Source organism: Triticum aestivum, chromosome 5B (assembly GCF_018294505.1).
Source record: "Triticum aestivum cultivar Chinese Spring chromosome 5B, IWGSC CS RefSeq v2.1, whole genome shotgun sequence".
Taxonomy (NCBI): Eukaryota; Viridiplantae; Streptophyta; class Magnoliopsida; order Poales; family Poaceae; genus Triticum; species Triticum aestivum.
In genome coordinates this window covers 394,811,294-394,832,423 of record NC_057807.1, presented here as the reverse complement: position 1 = coordinate 394,832,423, position 21,130 = coordinate 394,811,294, and the positions used below count along the sequence as shown (strand labels likewise).

Below are 21,130 nucleotides of genomic sequence, written 5' to 3'. Positions count from 1 at the left end.
AACACCATCTACTCCTTCTTTATAAAGGTGTGGGTCATCCCAGAAGTAATGTCTTAAATCGTAAAAGAACTTTTTCTTTTGCTGGTATGTGAAACTAGGTGGTATAAATTTAGCAACAATGTAATTAGCATAATCAGCATACCATGGAGCAGTACGAGAAGCATTTATGACAGCTAATTGTTAATCAGGAAAGCTATCATTAATAGGTAGTGGGTCATCAAGAACATTCTCTAACCTAGACAAGTTGTCTGCAACGGGGTTCTCAGCTCGTTTTCTATCAATAATATGCAAATCAAATTCTTGGAGCAAGAGAACCCATCTAATAAGTCTAGGTTTAGCATCTTTCTTTTCCATAAGATATTTAATAGCAGCATGATCAGTGTGAATAGTTACTTTAGAATCAACAATATAAGGTTTGAACTTATCACAAGCAAATACAACTACTAAGAATTCTTTTTCAGTAGTAGCATAATTTCTCTGGGCAGTGTCTAGAGTTTTACTAGCATACTGGATAAAATTTAATTTCTTATCAACTCTTTTCCCTAAAACAACACCTACAGCATAATTGCTAGCATCACACATATTTTCAAAGGGTAAATTCCAATCAGGTGGCTGAACAATAGGTGGAGTGATCAAAGCTTTCTTAAGTATTTCAGATGCTTCTACACAATCAACATCGAAGACAAAAGGAATATCTTTTTGCAATAAAGTAGTCAGAGGCCTAGAGATTTTGGAAAAGTCCTTAATGAACCTCCTATAAAAACCGGCATGACCAAGGAAACTTCTTATACCTTTAATGTCCTTGGGACACGACATCTTTTCAATAGCATCAACTTTAGCTTTATCAACTTCAATACCTCTTTCAGAAATTTTATGCCCCAAGACAATGCCTTCATTAACCATAGAGTGGCACTTCTCTCAATTCAAGACGAGACTAGTGTCTTCACATCTCTGCAAAACTCGATCAAGGTTGCTCAAGCAATCATCAAAAGAGGATCCATAAACGGAGAAATCATCCATGAATACCTCACAAATCTTTTCACAAAAGTCAGAGAATATAGTCATCATGCATCTTTGAAAGGTAGCAGGTGCGTTGCATAAACCAAAAGGCATACATCTATAAGCAAAAGTACTGAAAGGGCAAGTAAAAGTATTCGTTGCTTGATCGTCCGCTGACACAGGTATTTGAGAGAAACCAGAATAACCATCTAGAAAGCAGAAATGTGTATGTTTGGATAATCTTTCTAGCATTTGATCAATAAAAGGTAAAGGTTAATGATCTTTCTTAGTAGCTTCATTTAATTTATGAAAATCAATTACCATCCTATAACCTATAATAATTCTTTGCAGGATCAATTCATCTTTATCATTAGGGACTACAGTAATACCTCCCTTCTTAGGGACACAATGGACATGACTTACCCACTCACTATCAGCAACGGGATAAATTATACCTGCCTCAAGGAGCTTTAGTATCTCCTTTCTTACCACTTCTTTCATCTTAGGATTTAACCATCGTTGATGATCTCTAACTGGTTTGGCGTCTTCATCCAATTTAATTTTGTGTTGGCACAAGGTGGGACTAATGCCCTTAAGATCATCAAGAGTACATCCAACAGCAGAATGGTGCTTCTTCAGAGTTTTCAGTAATCTTTCATCTTCCTGTTCTGAAATGTTAGCACTAATAATAACATGATATATCTTCTTTTCATCAAGATAAGCATATTTAAGAGTATCAGGTAATGGTTTAAGCTCAAATACAGGATTACCCTTGGGTGGAGGGGGATCCCCTAGGATTTCAACAGGCAAATTGTGTTTCAAAATAGGACCCTGTTTAAAGAATGCTTCATCTATTTCCCTTCTTTCATTCATATACATATCATTTTCATGGTCTAGCAAATATTGTTCTAACGGATCAGTAGGAGGCGCGGAAATAGAAGCAAGACCAATAATTTCATCCTTACTAGGCAATTCTTTATCATGGGGTTATCTACGAAATTTAGCAAAAATAAACTCATGTTTCATATCCCCCAAGCCAATTGTAACAACATCCTTTTCACAATAAATCTTAGCATTAACAGTATTCAAGAAGGGTCTACCAAAGATAATGGGACAAAAGCTATCTTGTGGGGAACCAAGAACAAGAAAATTAGCAGGATATTTAACTTTTCCACACAAGACTTCAACACTCTAACAATCCCAAATGGTGAAATAGTATGTCTATCGGCAAGCTTAATTGTAACATCATTATCTTCTATTTCAGCGGGTACAATATCATGCATAATTTATTTATATAAGGAATAAGGTATTGCACTGGCACTAGCACCCATATCACATAAGCCATGATAACAATGATCTCCTATTTTAACAGAAATAACAGGCATGCCTACAATAGGTCTATGTATCTTAGCATCGGGTCTAGCAATATTAACAGCTTCCTCGCAGAAGTAAATAACATGCCCATCTATATTATCAGCCAAGAGATCTTTAACCATAGCAATACTAGGTTCAACTTTAGTTTGCTCAGGAGGTGTATAAGTTCTAGAATTAATCTTATGAACAACAATTGAAGCTTTAGCATGATCCTTTATCCTAACAGGGAAAGGTGGTTTCTCAACATAAGTAGTAGGAACAATAGGATCATTATAAGTGATAGTCTTTTCTTCAACTGTAACAGGTGCAACTACTTTTACTTCAGTGGGAGGCTTATATTTAAACCACTTATCCTTAGGGAGATCAACATGAGTAGCAAATGATTCATAGAAAGAAGCTACTATCTCAGAGTCAAGTCCATATTTAGTGCTAAATCCACGAAAAGCATCGGTATCCATAAAAGACTTAACACAATCAAACTTAGGTGTCATGCCTGACTCCTTACCATCGCCGGAACCCCAATCTTCAGAGTTGTGTTTAATTCTCTCCAATAAGTCCCACTTGAATTCAATAGTCTTCAGCATATAGGAACCATCACAAGAAGTATCAAGCATGGTACGATCATTGAGAGAGAGCCGAGCATAAAATTTTTGAATAATCATTTCTCTTGAGAGCTCATGATTGGGGCATGAATATAACATTGACTTAAGCCTCCCCCAAGCTTGATCGATACTTTCTCCTTCGCGAGGCCAAAAATTATATATATAATTACGATCACGATGAACAAGATGCATAGGATAAAACTTCTGGTGAAATTCCAATTTCAATCGTTTATAGTCCCAAGATCCCGTATCATCACATAGCCTATACCATGTGAATGTATCTCCCTTAAAAGATAAAGGGAAGACCTTTCTCTTCACAACATCATCGGGCATACCTTCAAGCTTAAATAATCCACAAACTTCATCCACATAGATAAGGTGTAAATCGGGATGCAATGTTCCATCTCCTGCAAAGGGATTAGCTAGCAGTTTCTCTACCATACCCGAAGGAATTTCAAAGTAAACATTTTCAGTAGGTTCGGTGGGTTGAGGAGCAACTCTTTGCTCTACTGGTCGAGGCGAAGATGCCCCGAAGAAGCCCCTCAAAGGATTAGTTTCCATAGTAACAAGTGACAGAAAATTTCAGCACACTATATAAATGTTTCCTTACCAAGTTCCACTCACCAAATGTGCTTCACTCCCCGGCAACAGCACCAGAAAAGAGTCTTGATGACCCACAAGTATAGGGTATCTATCATAGTCCTTTCGATAAGTAAGAGTGTCGAACCCAACGAGGAGCAGAAGGAAATGACAAGCGGTTTTCAGTAAGGTATTCTCTGCAAGCACTGAAATTGTAGGTAACAGATAGTTTTGTGATAAGATAATTTGTAACGGGTAACAAGCAATGAAAGTAAATAAGGCGCATCATGGTGGCCCAATCCTTTTTGTAGCAAAGGACAAGCCTGGACAATTTCTTATAATGAGAAAATCGCTCCCGAGGACACATGGGAATTATCGTCAAGCTAGTTTTCATCACGCTCCTATGATTCGCGTTCGTTACTTTGATAATTTGATATGTGGGTGGACCGGTGCTTGGGTACTGCCCTTTCTTGGAAAAGCATCCCACTTATGATTAGCCCCTATTGAAAGCATCCGCAACTACAAAAGAAGTATTAAGGTAAACCTAACCATAGCATGAAACAAGTGGATCAAAATCAGCCCCTTACGAAGCAACACATAAACTAGGGTTTAAGCTTCTGTCACTCTAGCACCCATCATCTACTTACTAATTCCCATTGCCTTCCTCTAGGCCCAAATAATGGTGGAGTGTCATGTAGTCGACATTCACATAACACCACTAGAGGATAGACAACATACATCTCATCAAAATATCAAACGAATACCAAATTCACATGACTACTAATAGCAAGACTTATCCCATGTCCTCAGGAACAAACGTATCTACTCACAAAGCATATTGATGTTCATAATCAGAGGGGTATTAATAAGCATTAAGGATCTGAACATATGATCTTCCACCAAATAAACCAACTAGCATCAACTACAAGGAGTAATCAACACTACTAGCAACCCACAGGTACCAATCTGAGGTTTGGATACAAAGATTGGATACAAGAGATGAACTAGGGTTTGAGAGGAGATGGTGTTGGTGAAGATGTTGATGAAGATTGACCCCCTCCCGATGAGAGGATCGTTGGTGATGACGATGGTGATGATTTCCCCCTCTCGGAGGGAAGTTTCCCCGGTAGAACAGCTCCACCGGAGCCCTAGATTGGTTCCGCCAAGGTTCCGCCTCGTGGCGGCGGAGTTTCATCCCGTAAGCTTGCTTATGATTTTTTTTCCAGGGTAGAAGACTTCATATAGCAGAAGATGGGCGCCGGAGGGCCACCAGGGGACCCACGAGGCAGGGGACGTGCCCAGTAGGGGTGGGTGCGTCCCCACCCTCGTGGCCAGGCTGTGGGCCCACTCTGGTACTTCTTTCGCTCAATAATTATCATTAATTCCAAAAATGACTTTCGTGGAGTTTCAAGACTTTTGGAGCTGTGCAGAATAGGTTTCCAATATTTGCTCCTTTTCCAGCCCAGAATCCCAACTGTCGGCATTCTCCCTCTTCATGATAAACCTTGTAAAATAAGAGAGAATAGCCATAAGTATTGTGACATAACGTGTAATAACAACCCATAATGCAATAAATATTGATATAAAAGCATGATGCAAAATGGACGTATCAGCCGGCAGAGCACGCCGGCCACCGCCTCCGCCATCGTCGAACGCGCCCCCGTTCCGTGGCTGGTAGAGGATTCTTGGGGCCCACCCGCCCACGGTACCTCCACCGACTGCTGGACCATCCATCGCCCAACGGATCTCCAGGACGTGCGCCGGGGCCCCTAGCGTGCCAACACCCAGGCCCGCTACGGGCCCCGCCTCCCCTGCCCTATTAACGCGGTCGCCTCTCCAGGACAACGGCTTGCTGCACTAGGACAACGGCTCGCCCCGGTCTCCCCCTGCCCAGACAGCTGTTGCCAACCAGCTCTCGACAGCTTCCCGGTCCACGCCTTGGATCCCCCGCGGGTCCTGTCGCGACCAACCCCAACACGCCTGATCCCGCAACCGTCACGGATGGGCCACCTGAGCCCGGCTGCGCCAACCCCAGCCTGCCCGCCTGTGACCGGTCTGTCCCTGTGGCCCCGGCGATTGCTGCCTCAGCTGCTGTGGCCCGGGAGCCAATCAACGCTCACGACGCGGATCCTGCCCCTTGACCGTGCCAAGCCCTAATCATTGCTCCTTCCAACTCTCGCCCTCTGGTGTCCCCCTACTCCCTGGTTGTGGGCCCTGACCCAATCATCGAGCCATGCTCCCAGCTTGGCGGCGATCATGATCGATTAGCTGAGGAGGCCCTGGAATGGTTCGCCTCCTCCATCCAGTGCACGCCAATGCTAATCCTCCCGCTGCCTGCACCACGCCTCGGCCGCCGTGAGGTGCCCCTGGATTTCACCCCACATAGGAGCGACCGCATCGCCAAGGCCGATCTTGGCTACAACTCTGAGATGAAGGCCAAATGCGTGCTCCTTTGACACCTTGGGCTGCTACATGACGACGAGCCCCTCTCCGACGCTGTTCTGGACAGATATGCGTGCATGTTCGACCGCCCTCTGGCTGCTGACACTATTGCCACGCTCGCTGACTATCACGGGTGGAGGGTGCCCCCCAACCCCTCTTCGTCTCCGGCCACCACGACCCTGCTGATCGCCGAGGCCTAGCCGTGCCCTTGCACCATCATACTCCGAGCACCCAACCCGTTGTTGATGGATTACACCCAACGTATAATATTTTGGAACGTTCGGGGTTTGAATTGCCCAGCCAAACATGCGGCCGTGCGCTCTGTTATTTCCTCGGCCAACCCCTCCATTGTATGCTTGGAAGAAACAAAGTTGTCTCTCGTCTCGTCGTTCATCGTCTCTGGAACTTGCAGGCAGGCCTTCCGCGGCTTCCACTTCCTCCCTTCTACGGACACCCGAGGCGGCATCCTCCTCGCATGGCAGGACGACCTCGTGTCTATCACTTACCCTACGATCGGCATGCATTTCATCAACACACTAGTCTCCCCCCTTGATGGTTGCCTGCACTGGTGGATTACTGGGGTCTACGGACCCAACGAGGAGGCCGCCAAGATCGAGTTCCTTTCCGGTCTTCATGACCTGCGCTCTACTTGCAATGGCCCGTGGCTCATTGGAGGAGACTTCAATATGATCATCTCCCTGATGACAACAACAATGGGAACCTGCACCATGCCGCCATGCGACACTTCCGGCACTTCATCGCTGACGAGGAGCTCCGGGAACATCTATCTCCACGGCCGGAGATACACTTGGTCAAACGAACGTGATGCCTGGACGCTCGAGTGCATCGACAGAGTCCTCTGCACTGCGGGTTGGGAAGTCGACCACCCGAGCTGCATGTTGCGCTGCCTCTCCTCCATGGCCAGTGACCACGCGCCCCTTATCATCGATTCCATGCCGTGTTCCGCCGGCCTTAGGCAATTCCACTTCGAACGATTCTGGCTAAGCTACAAGGCTACCACGAAACAGTCGCTGAGGCGTGGGCCTTCTCCACGGACGAGCCGGACCCCTTTTGCCGCATCTACGCGTGCCTACGGGACACCGCCAAACACCTCCAACGTTGGAGCGCCAAGACCATCGACAACATCTCCCTCCAGCTCGCTGTCGCCCGTGAGCTCATCGCCCCGTTCGACGCAGCACAGGACTTCCGGCAGCTCTCGGCTGCCGAGGCATGGCTCCGCCGCCAACTCAAAGCGTCCTACATCGGCCTCGCCTCGCTCGACCGCTCCATCGCCAGGCAGCGCGCACGGTTCAACTACCTTAAAGGCGGCGACACAAATCTGGCCTTCTTCCGCCTCCATGCAGCGTAACGCTCCAAAAAGAACACGATCTTTCAGCTCAAGGTGGGCGACTCCATTGTCTCTGGGCAGGTTGCCATCGTGGAAGCCGCGTATACGCACTTCTCTGGCATCCTCGGCTCCACCCGGGAGAGGCTCTCCGCCATCGACCTGGACAGCCTCGACCTGCACTCGTTCGACTTGCAAGACTTGGACGCCCCTTTTCTCCGAGCACGAAATTTGGGAGGCCATCAAGCGCATGCCTAAAGGGAGAGCGCCGGGGACGAACAGGTTCACCTCCGAGTTCCTTTGCGCGTCTTGGCCCACAATCAAGGCGGACTTCGTCGACGCGTTCAACAAGCTCTACAACCTCAATGGCCTAGGCTTCCAACGACTTAACGAGGCGCTTATCACTCTGCTACCCAAGAAACCGGATGCCACCACACTCTCCGACTACTGCCCCATAAGCCTGATCCAGTTGTTCGCCAAGATTTTCACCAAGGTGCTCTCTCTACGTCTCGCGCCCAGACTCGGTGGCATGATCTCCACCAACCAGAGCGGGTTCATCGCGGGCAGATGCATCCATGATAATTTCCTGCTCGTCCAGCAGACGGCACGATAACTTCACAACCTCAAGCAGCCGTGCGTCATGCTCAAGCTTTTCATTGCCCGCACGTTCAACTAGGTCTCATGGGCTTTTCTGCTGGACACCCTCCGCCACCTTGGCTTCGGTCCATGATGGCGCGAGTGGGTTTGCATCCTCCTCGGCATAGCTAGCACGCGCATCCTCGTCAAAGGCACCCCGGGGCCGCCAATCCTCCACATGTGCGGCTTTTGACAAGGGGACCCCCTGTCCCCTATGCTATTCGTCATGGTGCTCGACACTCTCAACAACCTGCTCTGCCACGCCGTCTCCGATGGCGTGCTCCAACGCCTTACCTCACTCCACATGGCCTCGAGTATTTCCCTCTACGCCGACGACGTGGTCGTCTTCTGCCAGTCGGACAAGTAGGACCTCTCGGCCATCCGCCGGCTGCTCACCATCTTTGGCAATGCATCCGGGATGTACACCAACTTCAACAAATGTGCAGCCTCCCCGATCCAATGCACGCCCAAGGACCGTCTGGCAATCTTGTCCCACTTTGCATGCCCGCTCAAGGACTTCCCCACTACATACCTCGGCCTCCCGTTTTCGATACGCAAGATCAGCGCCGCTGCACTGCAACCAATCCTTATCAAGCTTGAGCGCAGGCTCTCTCCCTGGTGGGCTTCCATGATGTCGCGCGGTGACCACCTAGCGCTCTGTCGGAATGTGCTCGCGACAATGCCGGTGCACACGCTCCTCGCGATGGCCATCAACCCCACGGTCCTCAAGTAGATCAACCCCTCCTCCACTCCTTCCTCTGACACGAACGCAAGGACGCGAGCAGCGGCCACTGCCTCGTCAATTAGCGTCGCGTCAGCCGCCCCATCGCCCTGGGCGCCCTTGGCATCCCGGATCTCCACCTTGCGGGCATCTCTCTGCGCACCCGGTGGATGTGGCTCCAGAAGACGGACCCTTCGCGCCCATGGCAGCATCTGCACATCCCCCACTCCCCCAAGGTCCACGCTATCTTCCGGGCCTCTACACGCTGGCGCATCGGCGACGGGCGTAGCTGCAAGTTTTGGGATGATCATTGGCTCGATGGCCAGTCCATCTCCGACATCGCGTCGCTGGTCCTCGCCAGGGTCTCGAAGCGGCGCCGCAAGACTCTTTCCGTCCTTGACGGGCTGCACAAGCGTGCCTGGATCGCGGATATACGTGGGGCGCTGGGCATCGAGATGGCCACGCGGTACGTGTCCCTCTGGCGTCGCCTGTGCCTGGTGACACTCTCCGACGAGCCGGACCTGCTCTCCTGGCACTGGATCACTTCCAGTTCCTACACCGCGAGCTCATGCTACCAATCCCTATCTTCTGGATCCATTGAAGACACGCACTGGCGTCTCACTTTGTGAACCTAGGCACCGCTGTGCATCAAGTTCTTCATTTGGCTTGCCCTGCTCGGCCGCTGCTGGTCGCCGGACCGCCTCGTGCGCCACGACCTGCCTCACGAGCCGCTCTGCCTGCTCTACGACCAAGAACCCAAGACCATGCAACATCTACTCGCGGGCTGCTCCTTCTCCCACCAGGTTTGGCACGAGGTGCTCTCCTGGTGTCGATCGACTGCCATGACCCCGAGCCACGACGACGAGTTCGCCGCCTGGATCGCCTCTGCCATCGCCGGCTCACCGCGATGTCTTTGACGCGGGCTCGCCTCCATCGCCATCCTCACTGCATGGTGGCTTTGGAAGCACCGTAATGTCTACACCTTCAACGGAGATCGCCCCTCCGTTAGCCGCGCCGTCAACGCCATCAGAGACGAGGCAAGACTTTGGGCACGCACGGGCGCCACGCACTTGGCGCAGATCATCCCGGAGACGTAGCCTAGGGCTCTTGTGGTGGCCGACGCACCACCCTCCTCTCTTGCGTCCAGGCACCCTTGCATGCCATCCTTGCGCACATTCTTGGCTAGCCTCACCCCATGTAACATACTTGTATGAACTCTTTCCTACCTATCAATGCAATGATACATAAGCTTTTTGCGTATTCGCGAAAAAGATATTGTACTAGAATGACGAAACAATTTATTTGCTTTTTCACCAACAAATCTGAATTTTCATGAAAAATGGAAGGATGGATAAAATTCAAATGGTCGTATTAACTGCTAAATCACAGTGTGCATGAAACGTACTCCCTCTATAAATTTTTATGGGACTCTTAAACGTATTAACTGCTAAAAGTTTACAAAGGAAGTACTTCCTCCGTCCGGAAATACTTGTCATCAAGACGAATAAAAGAGGATGTATCTAGATGTACTTTAGTTCTAGATATACCCTTTTTTATCTATTTTGATGACAAGTATTTCCGAACGGAGGAAGTAATAGTTAATTGTAAAATCAAGTTTGTGTCAATGCTACAAGTGCAAAGTGAAGTTTGAGGTCGCATATTATATCCCAACCCATCTCTCATTTTTAAGAAGACTCCGCTTGAGAAACAAAGCAGCTCCCAGTAGTACGAACTCTCTTTAATTAGCAGTACTACAAAGAATACGAGGATGATCAGCCCCCATCATTCACACTAGATCGGGATCGCGCCACTGGTGCGGGGTGCCGGTTCCAACGTTTTGATCAAGCATGTAATGCTAAGTCAGTAGTAACCCAAATTTAGCATATGCATACATACAGAATAACAATAAAATGAAGAAGAAACATTCAACTATTATAGAAGCAAGACATGGGCTCATTATCGGCTTGAGATTATAAGGTAGAATTGGTTTCAGTGCGTTCATAAGACCACAAAAGATAACCACCTGACATGAAAATCGACACCAAAAAAGCAGCCACTCGACATGGAAGTTCGATACCACAAGCGTAACAAAGGAGAGACAACTACAAAGCCAGAACTACTAAGCATACTAATAAGTGGCTTCACTCAACTGCCTTGTCGATCAACTTCATAGGCGCCACTTCATACTAATAAGTGACTCCACTCAACTGCCTTGTCGATGATCTTCATAAGCACCACTTCACATGAACCTGTGCATGTCCCAACGATGTGGTCAAGAAGGTAATGATCAAATGATATGATGCGTTAGTAGGAAACATGGTTTAGCATACATATTCAATAGGACAATGATTTTTTCTGGTTTAAGAGAAAGAAGAAACATCAAATTGGTCCAACGTGTAAGATCTCACTATACTGTAAATCATTTGGTACATCGGAAATTATAGTACTTGTTCGGAACTAATGAGTGTATTAATATCTAAAGAATAATTGATCTGCAAGCTCATGAAAAAGAAGATACATTTAATTTGTTCCAAAAGCAAGGCAGGACAATTAATCTGCGTCCAGTTCAACCAAAAGAGTTTAGTTATACGACACTGAAAGCAGGCCAGTGGCAATGCCAAATAGAAAAAACTGGATCACATCAAGTTAATAACAAAGCATAAGAATTCAAGATACCAAAAGCTTCAATGTTAATCTCCATGTTCCAGAACCACGCATCGTCGACAACATAATATAACTAAACATAAATACTTTACACATAGACCATTTCACTATTTGTAGGAGATAAACAGAACATACGGGTATATCTTAGGACATTTAGTACCATGACTACATAGAAGATTTATGTACAAAACAAAACTAAAATTCTTCCAGCCCCACGTCAAACATTCAGTCATAAAATATATTCTTTATCAGGTTTTCAGTATCACAATGGGTTAAAAATCACATTGTCATTGTAAAGATACTATGTGCCTTGCTTTTGCTTCATTTGATCTGAATATCTCTATGAATACTCACAGTTCATAACAATCTCCAGCCTTAAAAGTGAAAGATTTCAGTTCTCATCCAAACCACTTCATTAATAACTCAATGCATCAATTTTCTCTTTACTTTGACACATTAACAAAATGATGACATGCATGAGCTGAAGTACTGAAACCTTGATAGCTAGGGGGCTAATTTGGCAACAAACTGGACTGGAAGCTAGGAGTCAAGCTGGCCCGAGACCCCGTTCGGCTCCATCACAGTGGCAACCTGCAAGCCAAGATGATGGGGGGAGCTGCAGTCCAGGAAACAGCCTCTCTCTCTCTCTCTCTCTCTACTTGCGCCGCTGCTCTAAGCCAAGAAATAATTGAACCTAGCAAGATACCTGTTGCAGGATAAGAGGAGCTAATGATGCATGTCAGCCTGCAGATTGTCACACTCACCTACAATAAACTCCATTCAAATCCTTTGAAGCATCCAATTTATGCATAAACCAAAGAGGAAAATTGCCAAATTAGCTCACCCGCCCACCAAAAAGGATATAATGTAATCTCTTTGTTGCTGAAATTTCAAGCAGAACAAAAAAAACTAAGAGATGCTATTATTACTTTAAGAGATAACAACATTTTTCATTATTATTTGAACAGGGCATACCCTGTTCCAGTAAAAACAGAACTTCAATATATTAAGATTCATTTACATGTGATGCTATTGGAGGAACAACTAAATAACTAATCATGATTCTGATCTATCATGACATCTCAATGGCCACCTCTTTCCTATTTTGTTCTCTGTACAGTGTTTTTATTCATCTTTAGTTAGTCCTGGTCCTTGATTTCTATAGGTGTATCACCCAAAACACACAATCTTATTTAACACAATCTTATTTATGGCCATCAGGACTTAGAAATTAGCAGAAAAAAGTATAGAACTACATACAGACAAAATATAGATAACTCGGTGTGCTTTTCATTTTAGAGAAAGAAACGGACCTATTAGGTCCACCAACACCGTCGATACCCAACCAAGCTACTTGGGCTCGTGACAACGACGGTCGTGGAGGAGAGAATGACGGCACCGACGAAAGGGCACACTCCAACTTTGGATCACAGCTCCACCATCAACCTAGATGAGCAGCAGAGCATCACAAACCGAATCACAGTAATAGAAAGGCAACCAAGGAAAAAAGCTCATCATTTCCCAGTACTCCTGAAAAATTGTAAAGCAAACAGAAATTAATGCTTTGTGACTGACCAGCAAGAATTAGAAAACAAATTCTTATACCCGAAGGTGCTCTGAACCCAATTCTTATACCAAGCAAAGCAACCAAGATGTACTCTTTGAAATTAACTCGATAAGATCCATGAAAATATATGCCGACCATTTGTGACTCGTCAGTGCAAAACTATCTAACTCTAAGCAACCCCAAGTTCTTAGGTTTGAAATAATTTTAGACAAACGACCAACTGATTTCTTTTAAAGTTCATTTAACATATTGATGGAGAACACACTGTTAACGTCTCCAAGACGTGAACCTAACCAGCAACCATTGCAAATTCTCAATCGAAGGATTCCTCAAACATAAATATGAGAACCAGCTAGGGTTCTGAACCAATCGGGCACCCTCCTCACCCATACGTGAAACCCAACCATCCCATATTTAATTTCATATGAATAACTATATGAGTAAGAGCCAAACCCCCAGTGACTTCCATGGCCTACATTAAAAGCAAATGAAATAGGTCATATAATCACTTCTGGACCATGCCAAACATAACTGGATAATTTCATATGAATAACTATATGAGTAAGAGCCAAAATTGACTGTTTTCAGCAGATGCCCGATTGACCAGCCTTTGTCAGACATAGCAAATCATTGCATTAATTTTGTTAAAAGGAACATGGTGAGATTTTAAGACAAACTGAATTTAAACTTTTAAAGGGCATGAATATTCAACGGAAACACTATACAATTTTGAAAACACTACAAAATGTTAGTTTAGCTGTGCAAATATAAGAACCATTAAATTCCTCCTATGCATTTGCCTAGAATTAGATAGATATAGTTAACATAGTAGACATAATGGGTTTGGTTTGTTTCTAAAATGAGAGTTACCCAATAAACAAGAAGGATGAAATGAACAACGAAAATAGCATTTGCTTGAACCTGTTGGTAGGCTATGCTTTTAGAAGACAAATGTTCATCTGTAAAACAAATCCAACTATCATTGCACACACAATTGAACGAGGTAAATGTATCAGTTCTCCCATGGGCCAGCCTAATGAACAATTGACCATGGAGGAAGGGGTAGGGAGAACAGTAGAAGCAACTGGTATACCCGGAGGTGGTACAGAGATGACTCGTGAGCGACATCTTCTCGATGCCGAGGAGCGCAGCGACGCGCCCACACCACTGGTGCTGCTTCAACATGCCCTCCTTTTCGTAGCCGCGGTTGTCTCCTGCAAGGCACACTGAGTTATCAATTCCTATTTTCACAACATTACCAGATAAAAGAAAGAGAGCACCAAGATTTGATCAACAATTTTATACAACATATGAGAATCTAGTTAAACCCTAAATACTCCCATGAATCCTAAGAAACAACACATACATTCTACCATGACATATAATTTTTATTTCAAAGAGGCAAGACATCAAACATCTCGCGCCAAGAGAGATTTAGTAGAAAATTTACCGCCTAAACCAGTAGGCAAATAACAAGCTAGTGTGCAAGTGTACAAATAATAATGCATGACAGAACTGTAGGAACATAAAAATTTGAGACTAAAAAACGATGGCAAAAACAAAAACAAAGATTGTTGCATTATCTCATTAATCATTATTGAAGGAAATAGTAGACATAATAATATGTACCGGTATTTAGAGCATAACAAATTGTAGTTGTGATCGGACCTATTATTAGTATTTATCAGAAAAGACTATCTAATATGCCATGTCTAATTTATCTGAGGTCTGGGATAATACATCTGAATACTAATTAATCAGGGCAATTATTCTCCATAGCAATCTACAACTACAAAACCAAGAATAACCTTAGTGATCATGTCATGGATGAACTAACAAAAAGGGGACTGGGACGAGAAAAGATACATGCATATAGAGTGAGGGAGACATTGCCTCACATTAGCACCACCAACCGTTGGATGCGACACCAAGCTCTCACTGCATTGACGACGTCGTTTTTTTGCTCTATGCAAAAACAGAAAAGGGGGATCAGTACTGTGTGCATATAAAAAAAATGAAACTCCATGGGCACTAGCACTCACGGTTTTATTGATATAGAAGAAGCATCCCTCATGAGAATTCCAGAAATTCGTCCCCGACGTGGATCGAACTCTGGTCGTTAGGTTTACAATCATGCGCCCCCAACCACTGGGTGCATATGAGTGCATGCGAGATAGAGGAACCTGGATTTAGTACATGGTGAACTATATTAGATAATATATATATATATATATATATATATATATATATATATATATATATATATATATATATATATATATATATATATATATATATATATATGGAAAATAGATACTACCACCAAGTGGTAGTTACCACCCAAGAACGCACCGTTCATCTCACGCCCCTAGATCGAGTGTGCTATTTTTTTAGAATGCCTAACGGGCTAGATGAGGTTCCACCCGATCCATTTAGAATTGTCATTAATTATTTTGATTAGTTTATTTGGTAGTTATATACGTCGATCTGGCCGTGAGCTTATCCCAATTTTTGAATAACAATTCTATCTACTCTTCTCACATCCTTATCCGCTTACTAACCAACCTACCATTTCTCTCTCTACGTAAAAATAGTATCATTTCTATCTTCTCGTTACCAACAAACAAACAGATTAGTTAACTATCTAGGTTTTGCCTGGGCGACACTTTCATCACCGGCTGTACACGGAGGATCAACGTCGTCGTGAGTATTCTTCTGCCGCGATTTTCCCTATATATATCGTGACACCGTGATTTTGAAGATGCCAATGTGACGACGGGAGCAAGGCGTTTAGCAAGGCAACCGGAGGAAGACCAACGATGTCACCTCAGAGCGTACACAAGGTGTCACCGCTGTGGAGCCGTCGCCGGTGACGGCGCGTCCATCCGCTCCGGTTTTGATTGGCAACTTCCTCCATTGGTGTGTGGTATTACACTGGATGTACCACGGGCGCAACTAGCCGTCGGCGACGAGCTGACTACTCCTGCATCGACCCCAAGCTCTGGAACCTATGCATCGATGGAAACAAGACTATATTGTGTATATCAAAAGTTCAGTATCATGTAGAGATGTAGAAATTATGGACGAACAGTTTGTATTGATCTACACGTACATATGTCTGCAGTATATCATACAATATACTACCTTTTTGTCATATACTCCTTTTCTTCTAATCTACATACTACATGTACGTAAGGTGACTGAGAAATTACATGTACACACCCATATCAAATTATGACCGTTCCGATACGCTTGTTTAGTTCCATTGACATACTACTTCTGATAAGATAATACTCCATACTACCATACTACCTCTTTCATGATACTCCATACTACTTTTTATCATACACTTCTTTCTTCTAATCTACATACTACATGCAAGCACGTTAGGTGCTTGAGAAATTTCATGGCTGTCATCCACATAGTTATATTAGTATTAAATACCCTCTTGATTAATTCCATTGACATACTCCTTCCGTTGATACTCCATACTCGACAAGTACATACTCCATGTAACATGCTTCTCCATCGACTGTACAAGACACACATCATACTCTTCATGACTATATAGTATATATTCTATGATTTTGTAGTATATAGTACTTGGGAAATATAGCATATATACTATAAAAATTGGAGCATACCGAAATTTTCCTGAAAAATAGAATATGCTCGCAGGGTTAGTTGGATAGCCTACTAATATCTTGGCCGCATGCATCGCATCTGATTGCATGGATAAGGCTTACTTTTTAAAAATCCTGGATGAGGGCTAGCTTGCTTGATGGCATGAACTTGCAAAGGAAAACAAATCTTGGCGTCCATACTCTTTATTATATCTACTTCATACTTCCAAAATTATCATAGGCATATTCTATTTTTCAGGAAAATTTCGGTATGCTCCAATTTTTATAGTATATATGCTATATTTCCCAAGTACTATATACTACAAAATCATAGAATATATACTACATAGTCATGAAGAGTATGATGTGTGTCTTGTACAGTCGATGGAGAAGCATGTTACATGGAGTATGTACTTGTCGAGTATGGAGTATCAACGGAAGGAGTATGTCAATGGAATTAATCAAGAGGGTATTTAATACTAATATAACTATGTGGATGACAGCCATGAAATTTCTCAAGCACCTAACGTGCTTGCATGTAGTATGTAGATTAGAAGAAAGAAGTGTATGATAAAAAATAGTATGGAGTATCATGAAAGAGGTAGTATGATAGTATGGAGTATTATCTTATCAGAAGTAGTATGTCAATGGAACTAAACAAGCGTATCGGAACGGTCATAATTTGATATGGGTGTGTACATGTAATTTCTCAGTCACCTTACGTACATGTAGTATGTAGATTAGAAGAAAAGGAGTATATGACAAAAAGGTAGTATATTGTATGATATACTGCAGACATATGTACGTGTAGACCAATACAAACTGTTCGTCCATAATTTCTACATCTCTACATGATACTGAACTTTTGATATACACAATATAGTCTTGTTTCCATCGATGCATAGGTTCCAGAGCTTGGGGTCGATGCAGGAGTAGTCAGCTCGTCGCCGACGGCTAGTTGCACCCGTGGTACATCCAGTGTAATACCACACACCAGTGGAGGAAGTTGCCAATCAAAACCGGAGCGGATGGACGCGCCGTCACCGGCGACGGCTCCACAGCGGTGACACCTTGTGTACGCTCTGAGGTGACATCGTTGGTCTTCCTCCGGTTGCCTTGCTAAACGCCTTGCTCCTGTCGTCACATTGGCATCTTCAAAATCACGGTGTCACGATATATATAGGGAAAATCGCGGCAGAAGAATACTCACGACAACGTTGATCCTCCGTGTATAGCCGGTGATGAAAGTGTCGCCCAGGCAAAACCTAGATAGTTAACTAATCTGTTTGTTTGTTGGTAACGAGAAGATAGAAACGATACTATTTTTACGTAGAGAGAGAAATGGTAGGTTGGTTAGTAAGCGGATAAGGATGTAAGAAGAGTAGATAGAATTGTTATTCAAAAATTGGGATAAGCTCACGGCCAGATCGACGTGGATAACTACCAAATAAACTAATCAAAATAATTAATGACAATTCTAAATGGATCGGGTGGAACCTCATCTAGCCCGTTAGGCATTCTAAAAAAAATAGCACACTCGATCTAGGGGCGTGAGATGAACGGTGGGTTCTTGGGTGGTAACTACCACTAGGTGGTAGTATATATATATATATATATATATATATATATATATATATATATATATATATATATATATATATATATATATATATATATATATATATAGTATTTGGATTTAGTACAATATGTAAATATGCATGAGATTCATCTCATAGTAAATCACATGCGTTGGTCAATGGACCATGAGTATGAGTATGTAAATATGCATGATAATCAAAGTACACGGCACAGAATCTTGTTTCCAAGCTGTGGTCAGCAAAAAATATATAACCATTAAAACTGAACATGAGAACAAGTGAGGCAGGCCAAATGGAAACAAGATTCTATTTATTTGATGACAAAAGCTTAGAAAAACAACAATCGGCCCTGGAGCTGATGTGCAGGCCCGGACACTCACCTGAGAGTGGCGCCGCATGTGCGTTGGTGAGCATGGCCGCGAAGCCGGAGAAGTCATGCCCGTAGCTGTAGAGGATGCCCTCCTCGGCCAACTGTATACTGCGAAATCACACGGCCAACACACGTACACAACTCTTGAGTGTGTGAGGCGTTCACCAAACTAATATGCGACTATGGATGGACTAAGAAGAAGAGGAAGAATACTCATGGCTCACCTGCCGAGGACGGTGGCGAGCATGCTATGGTGCGAGTTCTTGCTTGCTTGCCTTCTAGAGTCTTCTTCTCCTAAATGAGGTTGGTCTGACATAGCTTCTGGCCAAGTAGGCATGGTCTAGGATCAGAACCTCGGGCTGGTGACAACAGCAGAATCCAAATCATTCCAATGGCACAATGGATCTGAATTGATGAACGACATCATGTAAAAGATTGCAAAGACTCTATTTATTCCCTACAAAATATAAACAACTGGAATTTGATACATGAGCACTTCCTGCAAAATTGAAGAACAACACACATGAGAAAACAAAAGTAAAGCCAGATCTGCCTCTCCATGAACACCAAAACAAACCCATCGGGTTTTCTATTCCACGCCCAAGCGACCTGAAATCTCTAGCTTTAGGGAGGAGAATGGGGAGAGGGACCTGTAGGTCTAGTAGGCGCGGTAGGAGGGTGATGCAGTGCAGGAGGGCCCAGACGGTGTCGGGGAGGACCAACCGGCAGCGCAGGTGCAGCGCCGGCGTCCATGGCGACCATGACGCTATACCGGGCTCGAGCTCGCCACGGCCGCTGGCGCCCTCACCAACGCGTCCACATGCCCGAGCTAGCTCGAGATCCATCGCGCTCACCATCGAGCCGCCTCGCCCGGACCCGGCGCGCCCCTCGACCTTTAGCTTGAACGGGCAGGGCGAGGGGGGGGGCGGGAGGGGAGAGGAGGCGGCGGCGAGGTGGGAGAAGGGGGGCGCGGGGGAGGAGAGGAGGCCGCGGCGAGCGGGGCGGCCGGGCGAGGCGGCGGGGCGCGGGAGAGGAGAGGTGGCGGCGGCGAGCGGGACGGCCGGGCGGGGCGGGTGAGCCAGCGGGGCGAGTGGCTGGGAAGGGGGGTGGAGAGGAGGCGGCTAGGTCCGCCGCCGCGTGCCCCTCCTCCTTCTGCTGCTCCCCGGAGGCGCTCCTCCTCTACGACGGGGACGGGGCAGGGAGGTGATCTAGGGTTTGGAAGGAGAGAGAGAGAGAGAGAGGGAGGCGCGGGTGGGGAGGAGGCCGGGCGGCGAGGGGGGGGGGCGAGTGGGCGCCTGGTGCGAGGCGGCCGGGCGGCGGCGGGGAGAAGATGTGGTGCGGGGTCGCGGGGAGGAGAGGAGGCAGGCGGCGACGTGCGAGAAAGGGAGCGAGGCGGCTAGGGTTTCACCACGGGTGTGGCTGCCTTTTATACCCTGTGCGGGTGAAATTACAAAAATGCCCCCGACGGGGCATGCTATTTACGCGCGGTGGCACGAAACTAGAGTAACTATTCATTCCAGCAGTAACTTTTTTTAATCCGACGGACGAGGTCGTTTCAGGGGTCGATCCGACGGCCTAAGATCCATCAAGCCACTACGGTCAGGAATCCCAAATCGCTGAGGAGCCGGGCAGAGAGCTTCTATTCTTGTTTCTGGATGTCCTACGACTAGCTAAGTACACGTGGTGTTATCCGGTTGAGAACAAAGCTAGTTTATTCTACACGTTGATGAAGGGCGCGCCAGTGATGATCTCGGTGGCGGCGAGCGCGACGAGGCCGAGCATGGCGAAGCGGCCGTTCCAGAGCTCCGCGTTGGCGTTCATGATGGCGCCGGCTCTGCCCTCGGTGCTCTCGCCCTGGAGCAGCGGCACCAGCTACGCCACGGACAGCACCGCCACGGAGTAGGCGAACCACGCCTGCCCGGTGCCGCTGCCGAGCTGCGAGAGGAGCCCGTCGCCACGGCCTGCTTCCACGGCGAGCGCAGTCACAAAACCCACCATGGCCAGCCGCCCGTTGATGCGCTCCGGCGCGGGGCCGGCGAACGCCAGCGCGTCCCAGATCGAGGTGCTCACCTTGGGTTTGTTTGGCGGTGGTGCGCTGGGGCCCTCGGTCTGTGCCCTGACGACGAGAGCGCGTCGGCCCAGCGCTGACAGAGACTGGGCGCTGAAGCGTCCAGCCGAGCCGCGCGGCAGGACGGCCGCACCGGCGAAGGAGCTCATGGTCACTCATGGTTGCCATTAATCAGACACGAAAGGTGGACGAAGGAGAGAAGGGAAGAATCGGCTAGATGATTGCTACTTGCTGTTCGTGTGTGTCGCGGAGTGTTTGCTGGTGTATTGTTCCGAGAGAGTGGGCACAATTTATAGGCCGTGCTCCGCGTGGGCCACCCCGTGACGAGGTGGCCGCGGTGGCCGCGGCGGTGCCCACGTCACGAGCAGCTCCCGGCCGTGAAATGAATAGCCTCGACGTGGAGCGAGGCAGCGAGTACGCGGACGTGGAGGCCAACCTGCGGAGGGCTTCTTTCTTTCATAACCCGCCAAACAGAGACGTCGCAAAGCATCGAGGACAAGCTTGTTTTTGTTTCTCGCCCGAGCTAATGTAAAGCGTTTTGA

The 21,130-nt window shown here is 46.1% G+C and overlaps 1 long non-coding RNA gene and 1 pseudogene across 1 annotated transcript; both read right to left on the bottom strand.

The window, feature by feature from the left end:
• Nucleotides 1-10,609: 10,609 nt before the first annotated feature.
• LOC123116212 (uncharacterized) lies at nt 10,610-12,167 on the bottom strand. Its single transcript, XR_006456984.1, has 2 exons — nt 12,127-12,167; nt 10,610-10,947 (listed from the first exon to the last, which is right to left on the bottom strand). It is a non-coding gene; the product is annotated as an uncharacterized lncRNA (long non-coding RNA).
• Nucleotides 12,168-19,937: 7,770 nt separating this feature from the next.
• On the bottom strand, nt 19,938-20,858 carry LOC123116211 (low molecular mass early light-inducible protein HV90, chloroplastic-like; annotated as a pseudogene).
• Between the last annotated feature and the right edge of the window lie 272 nt (nt 20,859-21,130).